We start from the raw sequence: 22,509 nt of genomic DNA, 5'->3' as shown, positions 1-22,509 counted from the left end.
AATCATAAAAATTCTTCCAACACAGAAAGGTATGTGCAGCTATTTCAGCTGCGCAACAAAATGGTTTTATTTTTATAAAATTCATTACCCAGCCAATTTAAACGATTCCAATTGGGTTTGGTTCCTAACTCAAAATATTAACTTCTAGAAGTGGAACCAACCAATTTAGACTTGTCGAAAAAAGGTTATGATGTCGGGAAGACGGACCAGAATCCGTCGTCCCGCATCAGGTTTGACACTCGATTTTATAATATCATAAAAACTATTCAAATCTCGTCCAAAAATTACGTATTATACCTTTCTGGAAACTAGACTCAAAGTAGAACATCATGGAATCAAGAATCGATCAAAAACAGTGGATTAACATCGCCTTACAGACCCTACAATAAACGTATACGAATCTGTCAGCAAGCTGTTATCATCAAAACTCAATCTTAACGACCAATAAGCGCGCCATAAGGATGAATTAGGGTGAAAATGAGTTGTATACGTATAATACCGACCTGGAATTGAAGCTTAGACGGCCGGACGATGGCTGATTGCACGCAAAACGAGGTGGAAAGGGGGTGGGTTGCTGCTGCCGATCGGACATCACCATAGGGTTAGGGTTTTGGGTTTTTGATTAAAATATAAAATGTTACATTCTGGCCCTTCCAAGTTGAAAGTTGCGACACTTGAATGAAACTTAAGTAATTCAACTTATGGGCTCGTCTAGGAGGCCCCCCGAAGATTCAAGACGAGTCCCGGATTCTAAACAAACATTTATAACGTCCTAGCTACACTTCAAATAACAGTAAATGAAATTTACGGGCGTTACAAAATTTTCAAATAGCAGTAAATGAAAAGCAGTACATAGTTTGTGAGTTGAGCAGGGAATCATATTGACTAATAACGTCCTAGACTACACTTCAATTTTGACATTATTATGCACGTAACCCAAAGATGATTGCAGATATAATTGTCCACTTTAAACTTTAGACAGATCCGTCCGTAACTTTACGATACATTTTAAGGTTCAATTAAGCACAAATCTTATGTGGAACCCACCTGTCAGACACAGTTTCATATCTCTTATACATTGAATTTCACATGTACGTTTTTCTTCTTTGAATTGATTAGCTATGACTCATACAAAAATAACAAAAAGAAAATAAAGCAAAAAGTTAAAATTTTCCCTTAAGATCGGTATTACTACACGCAGATAAGGTTCCATTTTAACAAAAATAAAAAGATAAAATAAGCAGAAGTTGCATAAAATCTTAACTCTCAATTCGGATAATCCCGTATTATCGCGCGGAGAAAGTCCAAGATTTTATACGAAACACCAAGAAAATAAAGCAGAATATCCAAATTCTAACCCTCAGGTCGGATAATCTTATCGCGGAGGAGAGGATCCAAGATTTGAATAAAAATAAAGAAAAAATGAAGTTGAATTTCTTTGCAAAATTAAAGATAAAACAAAGTAGAATTTTCTTCAAAAAATGAACGCATGCACACACAGCAATCTTTAAAGCTTTTTGATACTTAATACAGATATTAACTATGCATCAAGATGTAACACCACTAGATTTGACAAGCATTTAGGTTTATATCTTTTCAGCACTTATACGATCTATTAAGCCTATCATACACATCATACAATTGATCTTACGGCACTTTTTAGTCTACTTTATTAATGTGTTAGGTCCGCTAAGTCAATGTACTATCGTTTTCCCTTTTTGCTTCAAAACTCATTTTTGATGAGCATTTTTCAATGTTTTTGGATTTTTCAATATTTGAATGTTTTTGGATTTTATAGAATTTTTCTGTACAAACGAAACCACACTATTTTTGTATTTTTCTATTTTCTCCCCCTAAAAACAATAAAAAATGAAATAACAAACAAAAAAAAATGATCTAACCAAGCTTTTGAATTTCTGTGAAAGATTTTAAACCGTTTATACCAAGCAAGTATTGAAAACGCGTTTTGTCAAAAGCTTTAGTATAAAGGTCAGCCTTTTGAAAATCCTTATGAATTTTATCAATTGATATTAATTTCTTTTCATAACAATCACGAATAAAGTGATAACGGATTTCAATATGTTTTGTTTTTGAATGTTGAACAGGATTTTTGGTGATAGAAATTGTAGCAAAATTATCAATAAAATTATGAGTAGTAAGAAACTTCAAACCGTAATCCCGCAAATGTTGCTGGATCCAGAGAACCTGTGAACAGCAACTCGAGGCCGCCACATACTCCGCTTCAGCTGTTGAAGTTGAGACCGTTGTCTGCTTCTTACACTGCCAGGAAACAAGCCGGTTTCCTAAGAATTGACATCCCGCCGTTGTCGATTTGAAATTGATCTTGCAACCTCCATTGTCCGAGTCAGTAAAGGCGGTGAGATCAAAGTTGTCGTCTTTGGGGTACCATAACCCGATGTCTGGAGTTCCCCGCAGATAATGTAAGATACACCTTACTGCTGCCAGGTGAGTCACTCGGGGACTCGATTGATACCTAGCACACAAACAGACAGCAAACATAATGTCCGGTCGAGAAGCAGTCAAATACATGAGTGATCCAATCATAGCTCGATATAGGGTCGGATCTACAGTATCCTCCAATTCATCCGGTGATAAATTGTGACCCACGGGAAGAGGAGTAGAGGGAATTTTGCCATCGGATATCTTGAATCGTCTCAAGACATCGTTCACATAATTTTTCTGATGGATAAAGATCCCGATGTCAGACTGGTGAACTTGCAAACCCTGAAAGAAACTCATTTCTCCTATCGAACTCATCTCGAATTTTGTCTGCATTGTTTTCTCGAAGTCTTTGCATAAAATATCGTTTGTCGAACCAAAAATAATATCGTCCACGTAAATTTGGACGAGGAGCAGATCATCACCCATATTCTTGTAAAATAACGTACAATCCACAGTTCCCCTCGTGAATCCACTTTCAATCAGATGGTCAGCCAACGTGCTGTACCAGGCTCTCGGGGCCTGATGCAAACCATAAAGAGCTTTGTTTAAACGGTAAACATGCTCAGGAAAGTCTGGATCCTCGAAGCCAGGAGGCTGTTTCACGTACACTTCTTCATGAATAGCTCCGTTCAAAAATGCCGATTTTACATCCATTTGATAAATTTTGAAGTTTTTGTAGGCTGCATAGGCAAGAAATATTCGTATAGCCTCCAGTCGTGCCACCGGAGCATACACTTCTGTATAATCTATGCCTTCCTGTTGATTGTAACCAAGAACGACCAAACGTGCCTTATTTCGCACGATAACCCCACGATCGTCCTTCTTACACTTAAAAACTCATTTTGTAGGAATCGCCTTTTTAACGCGATCGGGTTTGTCTATTAAGTCCCATACACCCAGTCTAATAAACTGTTGCAGCTCCTCCTACATAGCTTCAACCCATGATGGTTCCTTAAGTGCCATTGCGACACTTGTTGGTTCTATCTGTGATAAAACGCGGGTGTATTGTGCGATACTAAGGATACCCAAAGAGTGCAAATCCGCATAAGCACAAACAATCGAATCCTCAGTAGGAGATACATTATGATAAGATTGATCATCACATATGTTAGCCAATTGGTGCCTTGTGCGAACCCCATCCTTCACATCACCAATTATAGATCCTGTGGATGTTGCGAATGAATCCGTAAAATAGGATTCGCAGGAACAGATACATTATTACCCAAATTAGTAATATTCTCCTCCGCAGTGTCTAAAGAGACAGATGATGAATCATCACTGATTAGAATAGGCTCGGTAGGTTCTTGAGCATCATCTACCAGTACAGACGATGAATCAACAAAATCAGCATCATCGGAAAATTCAGAAGCATCGTTTGACATTTCAGATACATTAGGAGAGTCACTTGCATCAACCGAGGAAAACCTTGGATTTGGAAGACATTGATCCTCCAAATACGATCTAACGAGATCATCAGGTATATCAGTAACTGTTGATGTAAATGAATTAAATAAGCGATCGTAGTCGAACATCCAATCGGGTCCTGTACCAGTTGGTGGAGTAGTATAACTTTGACAATCAACGTGATACCATTCCTCTACACAACCAAAAGAAAGATTGAAAACCCGTTTCTTCAGAGAATTATAACCCAAGAAATAACCCTCAAAAGCTTTCTCATCGAACTTTCCAACGGCTTTCTTCAACACAGTACATGGACACCCAAATGGTTCCAAATACTTTAAGTTCGGTTTACAATTATGTAGAAGCTCGTAACTAGTCTTCTTGAGCTTCTTTACCGTTAGTATGCAATTCAATGTGTAGCAAGCAGTATTCACAGCTTCGTTCCAGAATTGAACAGGTAGCTTTGAATCAGCCAGCATTGTACGTGCAGCTTCAATCAACGTACGATTCTTTCGCTCAGACACACCATTCTGTTGAGGAACATAAAGTGCACTGAATTCCCGATGAATTCCTTTCTGAATACAGAAGAAATCCAATACGTTATTCCTGAACTCAGTTCCATTATCACTACGAATTCGTCTCACTTTCAGGTTGTAAAGTGATTTGATCTTTGTAATAAGGTTTTGAATCAGCACAGGAGTTTGATCTTTCGATCCCATAAATAACACCCACGAATAACGAGAGAAATCATCCGTCACAACCAAATAATAAAAATCTCCAGCAATGCTTGCACGGTTCACTGGACCAAAGAGATCCATATGAAGTCATTCCAGAGGAGTAACGATATCGTTTAGTGATTTGGTCGGGTGAGATTTCTTCTTTTGTTTCCCCTTCTTACATGCGACGCAATGATCATTAAATTTAAAGTTCTTGAGGGACACGCCATTCACTAAATCATTTGTCATTAAAAAGTTCATTTTTCTTAAGTGAATGTGCCCATGCGTCTATGCCAAAGAATAGAGTCTTTCTCTGTCGCTTTAGACACAAAGCAAGTAAATGAGGGCGAAACTTTGACATCGTAACTCATGTCAAGTACAAAAATATCATTTGATCGAGGTGATCGCATGACAACTATGTCTTCTGGAATTGTGAATCCTGGTTGAAGAATAAAACATTCCTTGTCGGTAAAAATGGTGGTAAACTTCTTATCGCAAATCTGTGAAACACTCAACAGATTGTGATCCACCTTTTCACAATAATTAACCTTTTCAAACGTAATTCTACCGTTTGAAACTTTTCCTTCTTTTGTAATCATCCCTCCTTGATTACCAGCAAACGCCACATAACCCCCTTGAATATCTTTAATGTTGTGCAGAAGGTCTATGCTACCGGTTATATGCCGAGAACATCCGCTATCCAATATCCATTTTTGAGTTGATACGGACCTAGATGTACCCTACATAATCAAGTAAAATGATTAGTTCAAAAAGGCAGCCCAAGCCTCAGTCTTGGGCTCTCCCTTTGAAACCTTTGGAGAACTTAATAAATTAACACACATATTCGGTACTTGAGAATAAGTGGCAGTTTTCTTAGATTTCTTCTTAAGATAACCATCACGGATTCTTCCCGAATCTGTGTTTGAACAAATGGGTTGAGCACGGTCAACACATGTGTTCAATACATTAAGTGCATCAATCCAAATAACTTTCCTTTGATTGATGTTTGAATACATTATCAAAGAATCATCAACTTGATTTTCTTTTATGTTAGAAAAATCATTCGTTTTGCAAGTTGAATAATTTTTGATATTATCGATCTTTGCTTTGCATCGTCTTGAAACGTGACCCGGTTCACCACACTTGAAACATAGTCGAGAGTCTAAACTTTGTTGTGATGATGTACCGGTCGGTTGTGATAACAAAGTTTTCAGATTATTAGATTTAGGTGTCTCAAAAGTGACATTCTTTGATGTCTCATGTTTTAAACCCTTCTTCGTTTTGTAAAATTCAAGATTTGTCAAATTCGATGAATTTTCCAAACCTGACAATTTGATGAATTTTATAGGTTTAAAAACATTTGTTTTTTGTTTTTGAACATTACTAGTTTTTGATTGAAGAAATTTCCTCTCAAGTTCAGTCATTTGAGTAGTTTCATCTTGAAATACACTTTCAATCAATTCTGGTTTAAGAAGATTCAATGGAACTTCTTTGTCTGAGAATACTTTTGAGAGACCTTTTAATTTAAATACTTTTCCAGTTGAAGTTTTCAGTGGAAGATTAATAAATTGCATTAATTCCTCATTAGATACTGAAAGCTTGTCTGTGGAAGTTACATTAACTTGTTCCTTTGGAATTACTTTAGGAAGCTCGTTAGGAACACTTGAATTGTTTAAAGAAACATTTGAAGATTTTGCATCATAAACAACTTTTTCAAAATCTTCTGGTTCACACAGAATGTGATTATCAATTGGAATGTCCTTATTTTTAACAATCACATCTGTTTCAGTCAACTCCTCAATTGAACCGTCCATTTCATTTTTGGTAAACACCTTTTTGCTTTCAATAATAGCTGGTTCACGAGCCGGTTCACATGACTCAACATTTTCATGTTTAACAGTAGGCATATTTAAAGAATTTTCTGCCTTAGGAATGCTACTGTAATCCTGATTAAATGGAGGAGGAATTTCGACGTATCCCAAACCTGCTTTTCCGTTCTTTTTGTGTGAATGATTAACCTCAATTATCTCATTCAAAAGAAAAGAAGAATCTCTGAATTTACTGAGTTTATGATTTAATTCCATTTTTTCTTGTTCGAGTTTGGAAATGCAAGTTCGAAGACGAAGAATCTCCTTTAAATGTTGATCCACTGCAATAATTTTACAATGAACCTTTGCTTTAAGATCATGATTATTATCTGATAATTTCTGAATTTTCAGATTAGCTTGTTCAAGCAATTTTGTTTTCTGCTTATAGCATTCCTTGATCGTAAAGTAATCATTAGTAAATATATTGTTTTGAGTTAATGTTGTTTCAAGTTTGGCTTTTAACACAGCACACTCAGAACAATCCACCATTATTGATGCAGATTCATTTATATTACTTTGAGGTGTAAGACATACCTCATCAATCTTAGCCATGCAGGCATAAGATGCAGTTTCTTCAGGAGATGATTCTTGTGAAGATGACAGAGATTGATCACTGTCAGTTTCCGAGTCAAAAGAATCACTACCTTCTAATACATTATCGCTACTTGCATCCTCAAACTTCTCCACAGGCTCAACGATAGCAACGTTTGCCTGGTTTCCCAATAAACGCTGAGACCAATCAACTCCATCATTTACCAATAAAGCTTGAGTAACTGGAGATTTTTCTTGATCACCAGAGCTAGTAGTGTTACTTTTATCTCCTCCAGATGAAGACTTTGTAGAAGAACGGTCAGAATTGCGTGAGCCAGAAAAATCTTTCTTCGGCTTGTCACACTCTTTGGCAAAATGGCCAAATTCACTGCAATTATAACATTTGACTTTTAATTTATCAAATCCAACCCTTTTGTTCAACGTGGGAAGATCTTTTCCCGTTCGTTGCATGAATCTTTTAACCTTTCGATCAATCATGGCCATGTTCCACTTCAAATCCATAAGCTCAAGATCATCTAGGTCGATTTGATCATAGTCCTCATCTGTGAGATCACTCGTAGCAATCTTACTTCCCACCAGTTGTTCATATGAAGTCATGAATGCACATACAAAAGCGAACTGTTGTTCAGCTTCTTGTAAATTAACCTTGGGTAGGCTTGAAGTATGAGCATTTGAGTTTCCAGTTGCACCACTCGCCATGAAACATACATTAGGAGAATTGTTTACGTTAGGACCCTTTCGAGATTGAGCAAAGAATGCGTTAATAGGCACTGAGCTTGTCGCATTGTTTGTCGGTAATGCACCACCATAAAGTAACGGATTCTGAGTTGATGACTGCTGATTTTGATTTTCTTTCAAGGTAGATTGACATTTAAGATCAAATTCCCTTTCTTCGATCTTGTTAATGAATTGTACAGCAGTCAGTTCAGGTTTCTGAAAGAAACCGTTCTCTTTAAGCACGAACAAAAAAGTTGAATAATCTGTTGGTAAAGCATTCTTTAAAGTATCAATCTTATCTTGTTCAGTTGGCTCAAGATCAACAGATGACATTTCAACAATCAAATGGCTGAAACGGTTGATCATTTCTTCTACAGTTTCATTTTTTATCAGGATAAAATTTCTGAATTGAAATTTTACCAAAGTCTTCTTGCTTTCGAGAGTATTTCCCAAACTTCTCTTTTTCAAGTTAGTAAACAGTGAAGCACAGACTTTGATCGTACTATATTGATGAAAAATATGTTCCGGTAAAGCCATAGTGAGTGTAGAATATGCTTTCGTTTCACTTTCAAAGTCCTTCAACTCATGTGTCTCATAATCCTTAAAAGGTTTCGGAGTCCAACTTGTATTGTCATTACCGATCAGTGGTGCAGAATAAACATCATCAAGAAAAGGAACACTGCTAGGATGCACGGATCCCAGATGTGCACGGAATCTTGGTTCCCAACGGGCAAAGTCTGATAGTTTCAACAGCTTAGGACACTTATTATGACTACCAATCTTGTTATCCATCGTCAGCATCTGTTGCAATAAGACATTCTGTGATGCTAACTCATAATAAGATGAATTCTGAGCAGCCATGATAAACTTCAGGGATTAAAATTGTCAAACTTTCAAAGGTTATTCATTTACTGTTCACACGAATGAACCAGTAACGAATGGGATATTCGTTAATACTTTAACGAATCGGATATTCGTTAAAAATTGATTACTTTAACGAATGGGTTATTCGTTAAAATTTTGATTACTTTAAGGAATGGGTTGTTCATTAAAATTCTGTTTTTGCTAACGAATGACAGTTAACGTATGTGGCTTAACGAATCAGGCTTAACGAATAAGATTGAACGAATGAGTTTTGATCTTGACGAATGAGATTGAAATTGTAACGAATGAGTGGTTAGGTCTTAGCGAATGAGTGTAAACAGTGTAACGAATCAGGCTTCATCCTAACGAATAAGACTTCATCTTAACGAATAAGTCTTCAACGATTCAAACTTCCAATTTCAACATCCAACTCGTCCGAATCTTACTGAAACTACTTAAAACTTATATCAAAACAATCCAAAACCAAATCCGAACCTTAATTGCCTAGTCCGAACTCACAATCACATAACAAAATGGTTATGTATCTACAATTATCAATTTACCTTAAAACTCAATCAATTCATCATGAAACGAATCAATTGACTATGATTAACACTCGATTATGTATCGTACATCAGATCCAAGGCTCTGATACCACTTGCAAGAACCTGGAATACGGATCTAGATCTTGATAACAATGATACACATGTTGATTGATATACGATTAAGCTGGAATACGTTATGGAGAGTAACGAGAGAGAATAATCACTGAACTGAAAACTTATATTAATGAATAATTTACAGACTATATATAGGGTATGACCAAATTCGTTAACTTAAAAGTTAACGAATGTGTCATTCGTTACATTAAACCATACGAATGAACTCCTCATTCGTTAATACGTTAACCTATAACGAATAGCTCTCATTCGTTATCTCATTCGTTAATCTGGGTTAACGAATGAGCTTACAATTAGACGAATGTGTTACATTCGTTACAGGGTAACGAATGCAACATTACATTAGAGCGAAAGGCTCATTTAGCCATATTTACATTAAGATCCCTATACTTTAAACTAATTACATTAATGCCCTGATAAAGACTGAGACGTACAAAACGTGTATCAACAGGGATGAACGAAAAGAGTGTTGGGGATTGTAGTACATGCCTTGAACTACTTCTAAGTGCCTTGGAATCGCTCAAAAAGTCGAAGCAAAGAAGGGGGGCTGCTGCTCCTTGGCTGATCGCTGCAGGTGGGGGTTTAGGGTTAGGGTTTTTGTTTTTTAATTATAATAAAAGAAGTTACACCCAAGCCCCTCAAATTTGAAGTATAAGGCATATGGAAGAAAAGTTAGATGGTTTAACGTACCAAGATGACGAAAAGGTTTCCGAGAAACGTCGGATAAATCCCAAGAATTATACATACTCTACAAGCTTTAACTCTTGGAACCGGAGTTAACGGGCGTTACATTGTCGCTCCTCAAGAAAATGAGTTTTTGATGCAAAAAGGGAAGATGATAGTGCATTATCTGGTCCCAAATCTGGTAAAAAGTAGGCATAAAAGGTCGTGTGCTTAAATGTATTGGTGCTTTGGTAGGCTTTTTAAAACAAACAAGTAAGGGAAAGTAAGTGATATAAATCTAAATTGCCAAATTGATGGGGTGTTAGTTTCTAGCAAAAGTCTTGATAATGATGGCAGAAATGTAATAGCTGGTCATATTCAAGCCTTTCAATCAGAATGATCATTTAAAATTTGTTAAAATTTAGCTATCAGTATGTGGTTAACGCTTCAACGATGTATGGTCTTATGGCCTTAAATCCTGTATTGATGAGATGCTTTAAGGTTCCTGGATTCATAGGGTCTTTATGCGGTTTATCATCTGGGTATTCATTTCGATGAATATTTAAAACAAGCTTTAAAAAGCAAACCCGCAGATTAAGCTTTTTTATAAGTCATTAAACTTGATCAAAATGGTACTTATGTACTAAATTCATTACTGACTTGATCAAATTCCACAATTAGACACACGGTGTCCCCTTGCTCGCGTCTTATTACCATTAAGAAACGGACCACAAGGGACACAACGTTTTCAAGCCGACAGATAAAATCGTGCATACTCATCCATGGAACAGGATCTTAGGGAATTGCTTGATAACAGGGGTATATCTTGTAGTGGGGATTATTTGCTGATTTGCTTGAAAAGTATTTTTAGCTTCTGGTTCTAAGGTTTAAGTTAAGTTGAGGTGATTATGTGAAAATCAAATTATGCCTAAATCAAGATTAGAACTGATAAATCCTTAAATCTTGTGCTTAATTGAACCAAATTAAATGTATCACAAAAAATCCTAAATCATTTGTTTTTGAAAAGTTTAAGTGGACAACAATACCATTGACCAACTTAACACCAATCATAAAAAAGCTGAAAATAAAACTGTGATGGAAGGACAATTTAATCAATATGATTCCCTGCTCAAATTCACAAAAATATGTGATCTTTGTTTTGATTTCAAGTTTGTAAATATTTGTTGAATTACATCTGTTATTTGAAAAACCAAAAAGATTTTTCTTTTCTGATTTAGTTTTTGACTCTTGATGGGTGGGTGAACTACATCTCTGGCGTTTTTCATTGAACAACAAATCTTGTTAAGTTTCTTCAAAATCAAAAGGATCAAAATGTGTATCTGTTTTACTCAAGGTCATTAATTCGGACTTGTTTAAAATAGAAAATTTTTCAAAAGTTGAGCTTACTTAAGTTATACTTCTAATGTACAAGGACATTAAATTGTACTTGTGACATTACATTGGTGTGAACAAGTAATGAATTAAAATATTTGATTGGTCATACTTATGCAACATATAAGTATGAGACTTATACGCCGCATATGTCAGTGCATATATAAGAGAGATATGCGACGCATAAGACACATATGCGCTTGAGTTTCTGATATTCTCTCTGTCTGTAATTAACTTTGCATTAAAATTCTTGCTGGTTCGTTGTTTGTGATATATGTCGTGGTGATTTACACACCATTCCAGATCTTGAAGGTGAGAAATTGGTTGTAGATCTGATGAAGAACAGTACATCTAACGTATATGTCAAATTATATCTGAAAGATTCATGATGTATTGCAAATTTGTGATCAATTCATCTTAGTTTGATATTACGAGTGTTGTATTAACACTTAATTGGACTATAATGAGTCATAATGTTAGATCTGAAATTATAATACTTGTCCGTTTAGGTATAAGATCATTTGGTCATCTAAAATGAGAAAATCATTAAAATTGAGTTTATAAGTGTAATAAACAATCTTAGACGTGGTCTGTGTGTGAGTTGTGTTGTCCAAATTTGTTACAAATTTGAGAATTTTGAATTTGCTCAATATTCAGACGTATACGACGTATATGTTCTGAGTTGACTAAAGTCAAACCTTATGACATATCCGCTACTTTGGACTTATACGTAGACACATACATATACGTTGATAAACTTATCCATTGTTGCACATATACGCTGATAAATACATATGCGTTAAAACAAACTTATGGACATATACGTTACTGTCCATGATGTGCGTCGGATATGTCTAAAAGAATGACCCTCACAACTAACCTTTAAATTTAAAACGAAAATCCTAAAACCACACACAACCAGCAAGTGTACCAATCGCAAGTAGTATAGACCTAGGAAGTATCGAACACGAGGACACGTAAGAATGCTAATGATCACTAACCCTAGACAATACCTACCTAAGAATAATATTTAATTGATTTTAATTTTGATTTTTTCTTTTTATAAAATAATTTAACTAGACTAACTGACAAAAGTTACCAAAAATAGAAAACTTAACGGAAGACTGACTGTGTTGACTTTTTGTGACATTTGAGCCAAAACAAGGTACACCTCAGTACGTATTTACCGATTAAGCAAATAAACGCCTTTTGCGTATCAAACGAACGATTAATCGAACGGGTCGGGTTATGACCCAGATATCTCGGGGGGGCATCTATAAGTGATATACGATCTATACAAGCTAAAATATTAGAAATATGGTCTTAGTTTGTTAGCAAACAAGTTAAACGAAAACATGCTCGTTTAACTACCCGCTATTGATTTAAACGCGAAAGATAGTTACAAACCAAGCATTGTATCATCCGTTAAGCCGAAAAAGACTTACCAAACACTTATTTGAAATGTTTTAAGCGATCCGTGAAAATATTTTTGATTTTTACAAACGTATAGTATGTTTTTATAATTTTACACAAAACTAGCCGAAAAACACTTGTTTTCGCGCTGTTTAACGCACCCGATAAGTTTTTCGCGCCAAAAACCGAACCCGAACTAAATTTGGACCGGGATTTTCGTATTTAGGCTTGAGAAATCAGAAACTTGGGCCAAAAAAGGGGCCCATGGACTCCGGCCGCAGCCGCCACCCCACCCCCCTTCATTTTCTTTTCACATATAAACTAGATTCAAGCCATTTTCAACCTCATTTCTTGAAAATTCTGGACACAACTTCTGCTCCAGCCAGAAAACCTTCAAACCCTAAGGTAAGGAGATTAAATAAGTAGCTTTTATGCTTGTTTAAACTTGTTTAATACCATAAAAATATGTCTTGGTTACTAAAAATCATTCCTAACCTTGTAAAAATCCTAAAAATGGTCCATAAACATTTTTTGATCATAAACACGGCAAGGAACCTGTTTTGATAGTTTTTTTGGCCATAAACACGGATTAAAGGGTTGAAACAGCGTTTTTACGGTTCAAAAGTTCGTTTTTGTGCACTAGCCGAAACCCTAAGTTAAGGGCTGTTATGTTGATGAAAAATTGATTGGTTTGTGATATAGGACTTGTACCTAGCTTGCTTAGAAGCACAAGAACCTGAAAACTTGATTAAAAAGTCGGAAACGAGCCAAACCCGCTAAGGTAATGCCGAAACACTCGCTTACGGGCTATTTAGGTTAAGGTTGTGATTTGCACATTTCTAGGACTTGAAATTTTGCAGGCACATCAGGGACCATGTTAATAAGTCCCTGTTCAAATTTGGTAATTTTTCGACCATCCGAGAATATTTGGCGAATTTATTACAGAATTGGGACGTTTATTTGGGAAAAATAGCTAAAATACTTCAAAACTTATGAAATTTTTCCGGAAACTCAGATTTGATGTATTTTGATCACATATGAATTTTGGGATCATTTGGAGAAGATTAAAGGTGTTTTGTTTATTTGCGTTCGTGTGAATTTTTATAGCCGAATTAGGGCCGAAAAGAATATCGCACGAGCTTTTTACTTTCTGTAATTGATACAGGTTGATTTGGGACATGAATTGAGCATTTAGTAATTTTTGTGGAATTTTTGGAAATTGTTTGGGATAAACGGAAGATTTTCAAACGAAATATAGCTGATAAAATGAATTTTTATAAATTAATAAATCTGTAAATAATTCCAGAAATATTTTTATAAAAATCTACATATTTTAATTGATAAGTGGTTAAATTTTCATAATTTAATGATTAACGGTTAATTAATTATACTAATTTGAATATTAAACAAATTCAGTTTTTATAAAAACCGGCAAGTTTGCAACTAGCGAATCTGCGGGAATATCAAAACACCAAGAGTGATCAAAAATCATATTTTTGGACTAATTAAGTGAAAATGAACTTTTCTATGAGAAACCTGGACAATCCGGGTGGATTGTGCGCGTTTCTTCTCAAATCAAACTGAATAAACGGAAACGGGCCCCGTGGCCAATCCGGGACCCTAATAGGTGATCCTTCTTTATAACTTAATCATATTATTAACCAATACATTTACCCAAGATTATTTTCCCATAACTGTTTTCTGAACGTGTAAACGAACAACTTGGCCCAGCTGGGAAAACGGGAATCTGAGCCAAGTTCAGTTTTAAGTATTAGAAATTGAACAACATCACAACCTAAGCCTATTGCCACTTTCTGGGCGTTCCAGCTACACCCAGATGAGTTATACAGCCCAGCTTAGTATTGAGATTATAATAATATTAAAATATTAATATTATTATAATATTGATTATAGGAACTACTGATAGCGGACCGAACAAACCACGAGCTGATACAGTATTGATTATCTACTAAACTGTGAGTTTCATGACCCCACTCTTTAAACAGTTCTACGAAGTTTTGGGATGAAAAGCATGTTTGATTACATATACGTACCTGAAACATGTATTGATGTGAATTATCTAAGTGCTAACACACGAAAGTCCCCACGATCACAGTGATTAACTTCGAGCCGGTGGCTTGTGAATAGTACTATTGGTTTGACAAACCCACGCGGGGCCAGCACGGTTGCTGAGACATTATCCCGTTTGCACATGTCCATATTTTTTTTACGAACCAGCTATGTAGTGTTAGACATAGCTACCGGGGCATATTGTGGGCGGAAAGGGGCCACAGTGGTTGATTGAGCGTGGGAAATGGAGGCACACAGCACGAACAGTCCAGGCTTCACTGTAGCTTAGCATAATTACATCACAAACATCATTTACATACATACATACTTATTTTATGATTACAAATGTTGACTTGTGAATACTCATTACTATTTTCTTGAAACTCGTGAAACTCACCAACTCTATTAGTTGACCCGTTTTAAACTGCTTTTCAGGTGTACCTAAATCGGTGTAATTTGGTGATCTGTTACTTGCCTGAAGTGTGTGGTCGATGCTATGTGAATAGAAGCAAAGGTGTTAGTAGTAAGAACGTTTAATTAACGAATTAGTTTTGTTTGTACCACCTAGACTGTAAAACAATGATAGAACAAAGAAATGTAATATATTGTAAATTAGTTTGTAATGTTTCTTTATAAACAATGTGTTGATACCAGAGGTGTCTGTTACATTCCCGTTTTACGCTTCCGCATTGTGCTAGTCGGGGTGTGACACTTTTGATGGAGAAAAATGTCTACCTAGGTTTGAATCAAATTTTAGGTCTAACAAGCAAGTTGATTGGATGATATCAAGACACCGGTCCCTAAAGATGACACGACTAAGGATCACTCAGGCTCACTTCGGTCTCACTCAACAAACCTTAACTACTCTTAATCGGCTAAAACGACCAAACCGAAAAATAATTGTTAACGTGTTCTAATGTTGACTCACCTCTCGGTCTCACCGACACTCAACCCTAATGGTAATGAATACTACATAACTAAGGATAGAGGAACAATCTAACTTAAACCAAATAGATCAACTAGTCTCTCAAAACACCTAAACCGGACAAGAAACGAACTCGCTCTCACGCAATTCTAATTCTAGCATGCAAAGGCAATGAGACAACCCTAACTTCTTATCACCTCTCGGTCTCTAAGAAGGTGCCTAACCGCTTTACTTTAACCAAAAATTCATGCAACAAAACCCTATGGTTGTACCTACCGCAAACAAACCCTAAACACAAAGTCTAGAATCAAACAAGCACCGATCAATCAATACAAAACTAATCAACCAACGCAAGGAGTTTAAGCAATGAATTAACAAAATTTTCAGCCCTTAAACACATCCTATTTCATGTCTAAATCAAACTTTACAATAACAATTCAAGTCTATCAATCAAACAATCTAATAAACTCATCAAACACTAGCAATTATCATCATTCCTAGGTAGAATCGACAAGATTAGCCTAGCATAATATTTGGACAGCAGCTATTCATCAATAAAAACAACTTATAACTCATTCCAAACATCAATTCAATCATTCAATGATCAACAATAATCAGAAACAAGTCAATATCTCAAGCAATTGCAAAACTATGAAACAACTGAACAAGAAAATCAAAGTGTTGAACAATGTTATGAAAGAAAGAATATATGATGAATATGGGGTGCTCCTTGGCTGTAAAAACTGATGGAGAACGATCCCGAGCCTTGGTTCTTGCCTCTTCCTTCTTTCCTAGCCGCCACAAGTTCTAACCCTAAGCCGAAAAACACTCTTTTCTTTCTTTCTTCCTTGCTGAAATTTCCGATCGGACCAGGGGGCTGCCCTTAGGGTTTTTATTTTTTTTTATATTATGATTAGTGTAAGAATTGGGCTTGTATAACATGTAATCGGGCCGGGCCTTGAGCTTTGTCTTGAAATCGTATGCGTAAAATACCCGTAAGCTCCTCGAAAAGTCCGGTTTCTTCATTCTTTAACCCTTAGCCTACAAGATAATTAAAACTATGTAAAACCTATATAAAAAAAGTTAAAATACATAATAAAATATAATATATTAACGTAGATAAAAGGTGCGGAAAATAAGTGTGTTTTACAACACATCAGTTCATAATATACTGAATTTGATATTAACATGTGTACTTGTTATGTGTTTGCAGATGGGTAGGAAAACTAAGATTACGGATCCAAAGCATAATATCTGTGCTTACTTGAATGAGGATGACCCAAAAGCTTCAAATTTCAAAGTCATAATGCCATTTCCAAAAAGATCGAGAATTTTCAAGGCTATTACACACTTGGCTTATCCATATTAGAATATTGTCACTGATTTCTGGAGTACAGCTAAGGTGGTTGGTACTGAGATTCATTCAACAGTTCAAGGGCAAAAGATTTTTGTTAATGAAGCATTGATTCGGAAAGTACTGGAGTTTGGAGATGAATCGACAGATCCAGTTGATTTAGATGAACGAATGGTGAAAGGTTGTTTACTAAGGATGGGATATAGAGATTCATTAAGCAAGTTAGCATTCAAGAGGACCACATTGTCTCGACCATACAAATACTTAGTTCATGTGGTTGTTCATTGCTTGGGACATCGAAAGGGTGGTTATGATGATATTCTTGATTATCAAATGAGTATCATGGCAGCTTTGAGTCTGAATCTGAAGTAAAACTTTTCTCAGATGATCCTAAACAACATGAAGATGAATTTCGGTGATGATCAATGTTTACAATATCCAAGATTTGTGCAGATGTTTGTTGAAAATGTATTTCATGATGTAAAGAAGGAAGGGCCTAAGATTTTTCTTGACCACATCACTGGTAACAATCTGGCTAAGTTAGCTTCTTATAAGAATGTCAAAGAATCTGATATTCTGAAGTTTCGAGGTTTATTTGGACATTTGAAGAATCCTGATTTTGTAGCTCCTACTGATAACAAATGGAGACATGACAATAGTGATTCTGATTGAGCTGAAGAAGAAAGATTGATATTAGAATTTAAACCAGTTGGTAAGAGATTCATAAAGATCGAGTCTGATTCAGAAGGTGAATTTGTTGCACCAAAGAAAAAGAAACAAAAAGTTGTGAAGAAAGAAGTTGTCACTCCAGTTACTCAAGAAGAGGTATATTCAGCGACATCTGAGAATGATCCTGAGGAAACAGTCTGATTCTGAGGGACGAAGGATGAGGTTAGCCAATCCCAGGGCCAAATTTGAAAAGTGTGCTGAAAGTTCAAAGAAACGTAAGTCTACTGATGAACATGATGAGACTTATGTTCCAAAGGTTGTTGTTGAGAAACCAGTTAAACCGAAGAAGATTCGTATCAAGAGAAAATCAAAGAGGGCTAATTCACCACAGTTAAAGTTGATTGATGAGCCTGATAGTGAAGAACCTGAGATTATTGTGACTCCAATCAATCCAGCATTTGTAGTTGAAGAACCAGTTGTCGACTTGGAAAGAGATGATAATGTATTGAAGACACCAGTGGTGGAACAATCGCCTCAAGTACAAGTGCCACATGTTTCACCAAAGCCTACTAAAGTTCCTGATTTCAGTTTACCATCTCTGGATGCAAGTTGTTTTGGTGATTTTCCTACTTTTCATGATCATGATGCATTAAAAGTTACTGTTATTGAGCTAGGAATAAAGATTGACAGTCTAGTAGTGGAAAATGAAAGGTTGAGGAATAAAAATGCTGAACAGAAGAAAATTATTAAAGATGGTGAAGTAAGAAGAAAACAACAGGCTGATTTGTTAAATCTTCATATGAGATATTTCACGATATTGGATGAAAAGTAAGGGATAAATCTGGTTGAAGAACTTGGAAGGTCAAAAGATAAAGTGTTCACCAGAGTATATGGTGGTGAAGCTTTGTCTGAAGAAAGTAATTTTAAAGTACAATATGATCCAGACCGAATTGAAGCTAAGGGTAAAGGGAAAGTTGATGAACCAACAGTTCATTTTGAAATTCCAAAGGTTGGTGGATCATCATCAGGGTTTGTACCTGAACCAGAGCTAGTGAGTGAACAAATTATTGTTGAACCAGTGATAGAACAGGTTGTGAGTGAACCAGTAGTTGCAGAACCTGTTAGACCTAATGAGCTAGAAGAGGAAGAAGAAAAAGAAGATGAAGAGTTATTGGATTATGGTGATACTCCTGAGGATGATGATCATAATGATGATAATAATGATGACCCAAGTACTGGTGGTGGTTTGGGTATAAAGGTTGGTGCATGAGTAAGTGGAAGTACTGAAACTGTGATTGAGCCAGTAACGGAAGTTGAACCTGCTCAAGAGACTACTCATTCAGGAGGTAATGTTGATGAGCATGAGACACTAAATGTAGATCCAATTGCTTATAAGCCTACAGTGAGATTTTCATCAATTGGAGAAAACTTAGAAGAAGGTGAGATCGAGGTTACTCGTGCTGATTTGGCTAGAATGCTAAATATCACTGAAGAAGAGTTCTAGTTTGATTTTGAGAAGGATATGGGAATAGTTGAAGAGAATATGTTGGTGAATGAACACATTGTTGAGGAAGAATTGGACAAGGAGACGGTAACTTATGTAAATGTTACTAATACAGTGTTTCCAGAGTTCGATGAAGAATTTGATGAAGAAATTGAAATGATTAGTCAAGAATTTGATGATCAAGGTAATCCTATACCTGCTAAAGATAATCCAACTGAAGAAGCTGAGGTAAACAGTCAAGAGCAGGAGGAATGGTTTGAAAGGAAGAAAATTGAACCAAAGCGTATATACTTGAATCCAGTCAAGTATTATAAGAAGAAAGAAAAAGAGTTGAAATTGGGTAAGGTGGTGAGTATTGCGTATCTGCCAAAGATAAGGAAAATTGCTGTTAGAAGAACATACGGCGTGCAATACTTTGATAGCCTATGTGAGTTAAAGTCTTTACCATGGATGGACGTGGTGGATATTGTTGATAAAGAAGTGTTCAATTGTCCTAAACGTGGGATGGTAAAAGATATCTGGGAGTTTATTAACCGTCAAGCTAAGTGCAGATTTAGAAGCTGGACTCCTCAAACTCCATATTTCATGTGTCTAAAGTCAAAAAAGATCCTGAAACGGATGATTTTGTGAAGACTTGGAGGTACAAGCAACCAGAAACTCTAAAAGTGATTCCAATGTATCCGATGGAGCAAGACTTTCATGTGTATTTTCGTTGGTGGTACTATGACGAAAATCATGGTGAAGCTCAGATAGTGTTAAACAGAGACGGTGATTGGGATGTGATCGATGTGATGGATCTGATGTGGTTAGTGAATTGTTCTGAGAAGGATATAGAGACGCTGCATAAGTGCAAGATTCAAGTATCACGTGATAAACATCATGCATCTGCTTTGCAATATCAGAAAGTGATTAAGATTTGTTATAAGTATAAGATTCACTCTGGAGAAGTAAGGAAGAGCAAATGGTTTGAGTTTGGTGAAGAGGAAGCACAGAAGGAGAAGGAAAGAGAGAAAGAGATAAAGGAGATGATATGAATTGCTGCACTAAAGAGGTTTCAATACAAAGGAGTTGGAGTATCTATTCTAACTAATCAGAATTCCTCATCTAAACGTTCATGGGTGGATATGAGGAGGGAGTATAGAGAAAAGACGTTTAAAGAGAAAGACTGAAGATAGAAGATCGAAGACTTAGCAACATCCAATGGGGAGTCTGTTAGAGCATAATGTCTATTGCTAGGGTCTTAGATGAATTAGATATGATTGTATAGGGCTTAAACTGTCAAATGTATTTTGTGTATTGTATTCAGCGCATAAGTCCAGAAGGACGGATATCTTATTGCGTGTATATGATATACGCCGTATAACATATACGGTCTTGTGTGTCTTCATGTTGTTTCTTATATAAAGGGGACTTATGCGTTGATAAGTAGACTTTTGTTGAATGTTAGAGTGAGAGAGTAGAGAGAGAAAGTTGCTACAAAGTCATATCTTGTAATCTTTGAAGTTATTAATGAAGAGAAGGCTTAATGTTTACTTGTGTTGTTCAATCTCAATGGATTCCGCACTTTGAGATATAAGCTGTAACATCTAGAGATCCTAATTGCTGAATACATCAGCATGTCATACAAACTTTCAATTTCGAACTTAGTCTGCATAGTATTCTCGAAGTCCTTGGATAGCTTGTCATTTGTCGAGCCAAATATGATATCGTAAACATAAATCTGTACAAGGAGCAGATCGCCACCAATATTCTTATAGAATAATGTTCAATCCACAGTCCCCCGCTTGAAGCCACTATCCAACAAATGGTCAGCAAGTGTGCTGTACCAGGTTCTTGGGGCCTGGTGTAAACCATATAGAGCCTTGTTAAATCTGTAAACACACTCGGGATAGTTCCAATCTTCAAAACCAGGAGGTTGCATCACGTACACCTCCTCGTGTATTTCCCTGATCCATAAAGCTGATTTCACATTCATCTGATAAACCTTGAAGTTCTTATACACTACGTAGGCTAAAAATATGCATAATTGCTTCTAGTCGTGCTACTGGAGCATACACTTCGGTGTAATCAGTGCCTTCTTGTAGGTTATATCCCAAGACAACCACACCAAGTGTCCAAGTCCTCATACCGAGCCCAAGATTTTCAGTGATGGGAAGGGTATGCTATATTTTACTTAAGTTTTTTATTTGATCTCTTTTTGGCCTTGTCTTCTATTTGTTTGCAGATATGAGTGCTTTGGATTTCCTTGATCTCGAAGATTTTTCATCTGCTACTTTTATTTCTACCAAACTTGCTGCTGGTCATCCCAAGGTTGTCGATCGTACCAAGGATTTTCGTCATTCTGAAGGTTATGTTGCTACTTCAACTTCTACTGTTCCCTCAGCCAAAAGACTGTTAGGAAAGTTGTTCCTGCTTCTTCGCAAAGTAGTAAAAGATTGAAGGTATCTTCTACCCAAAGCTTTTCTACTACTGATCCTATTGATGTTGATGATGATGCTGCTCTTGTTGCCCCAATCACTGGCTTTGCTCCCTCTAGCGGAGAGAAGCTTCCTAGAAGCTCTACTCCTTCCCTTTGAAGGTTCCATTAAAGCCAGGTGTTGAGAAGAAAGCCACTTTTGTTCATCCGAAGAAGGTTATCAAAACTATTGTCAAGAAGACAGACTTTCCAGCCAGTGGTTCGAAGAAGGTGGAGAAGGTCAAGCAGGATAAAAGGCCTGTTGTTGCTGAAGTTGTTGTTAAGAAACATGTTGTTTCTAAGAAGGTGTCTGATAAGGGGAAGGGTGTTTCTTCCCAAGGTGATGATGTTGAAGGTGATGTTTCTGATGAGGCGACATCCATTTATGTGCCAGCGTTGAAGGTTCTATCATACCTTGAAGAAGGTCCATGTTTGTCAAGACCTTCTTCATTGCATTCCTCCTATTGAGAAGGAAGTTATCGAAGGGTTGGATTATGGTGAAGTTATGAAGAAGATTATTCAATTGTTGACTTTACCACTCTTGTCCCAGAAGGTTTGAGAAGAGGGAGCTATGCTCCTGGAGAGATCAAGAAGATGCAAGACGAAAAAGTGAAGGTTGAGAGTGCCTTGGTTGAGGCATATAAGAAAGTTGAGACTTTGACCGCTCATGATCAAAGTTTGGTTCATGAGCTTGCTATGGTTAGAGCTTCCACTCAAGAGGAACAGAACAAGATGGAGGCTTTCTCCAAAGAAACTTTATGAACAACGCCATAAAGTGAGCCAAGAAAGGAACTCTGTTGTTG

The sequence above is a fragment of the Bidens hawaiensis genome, unplaced genomic scaffold (genome assembly GCF_021521415.1).
Source record: "Bidens hawaiensis isolate Kalapana, Puna unplaced genomic scaffold, B.hawaiensis_p1.1 tig00003126_1, whole genome shotgun sequence".
Classification (NCBI taxonomy): domain Eukaryota; kingdom Viridiplantae; phylum Streptophyta; class Magnoliopsida; order Asterales; family Asteraceae; genus Bidens; species Bidens hawaiensis.
Note: the sequence above shows the minus strand (reverse complement) of the source record.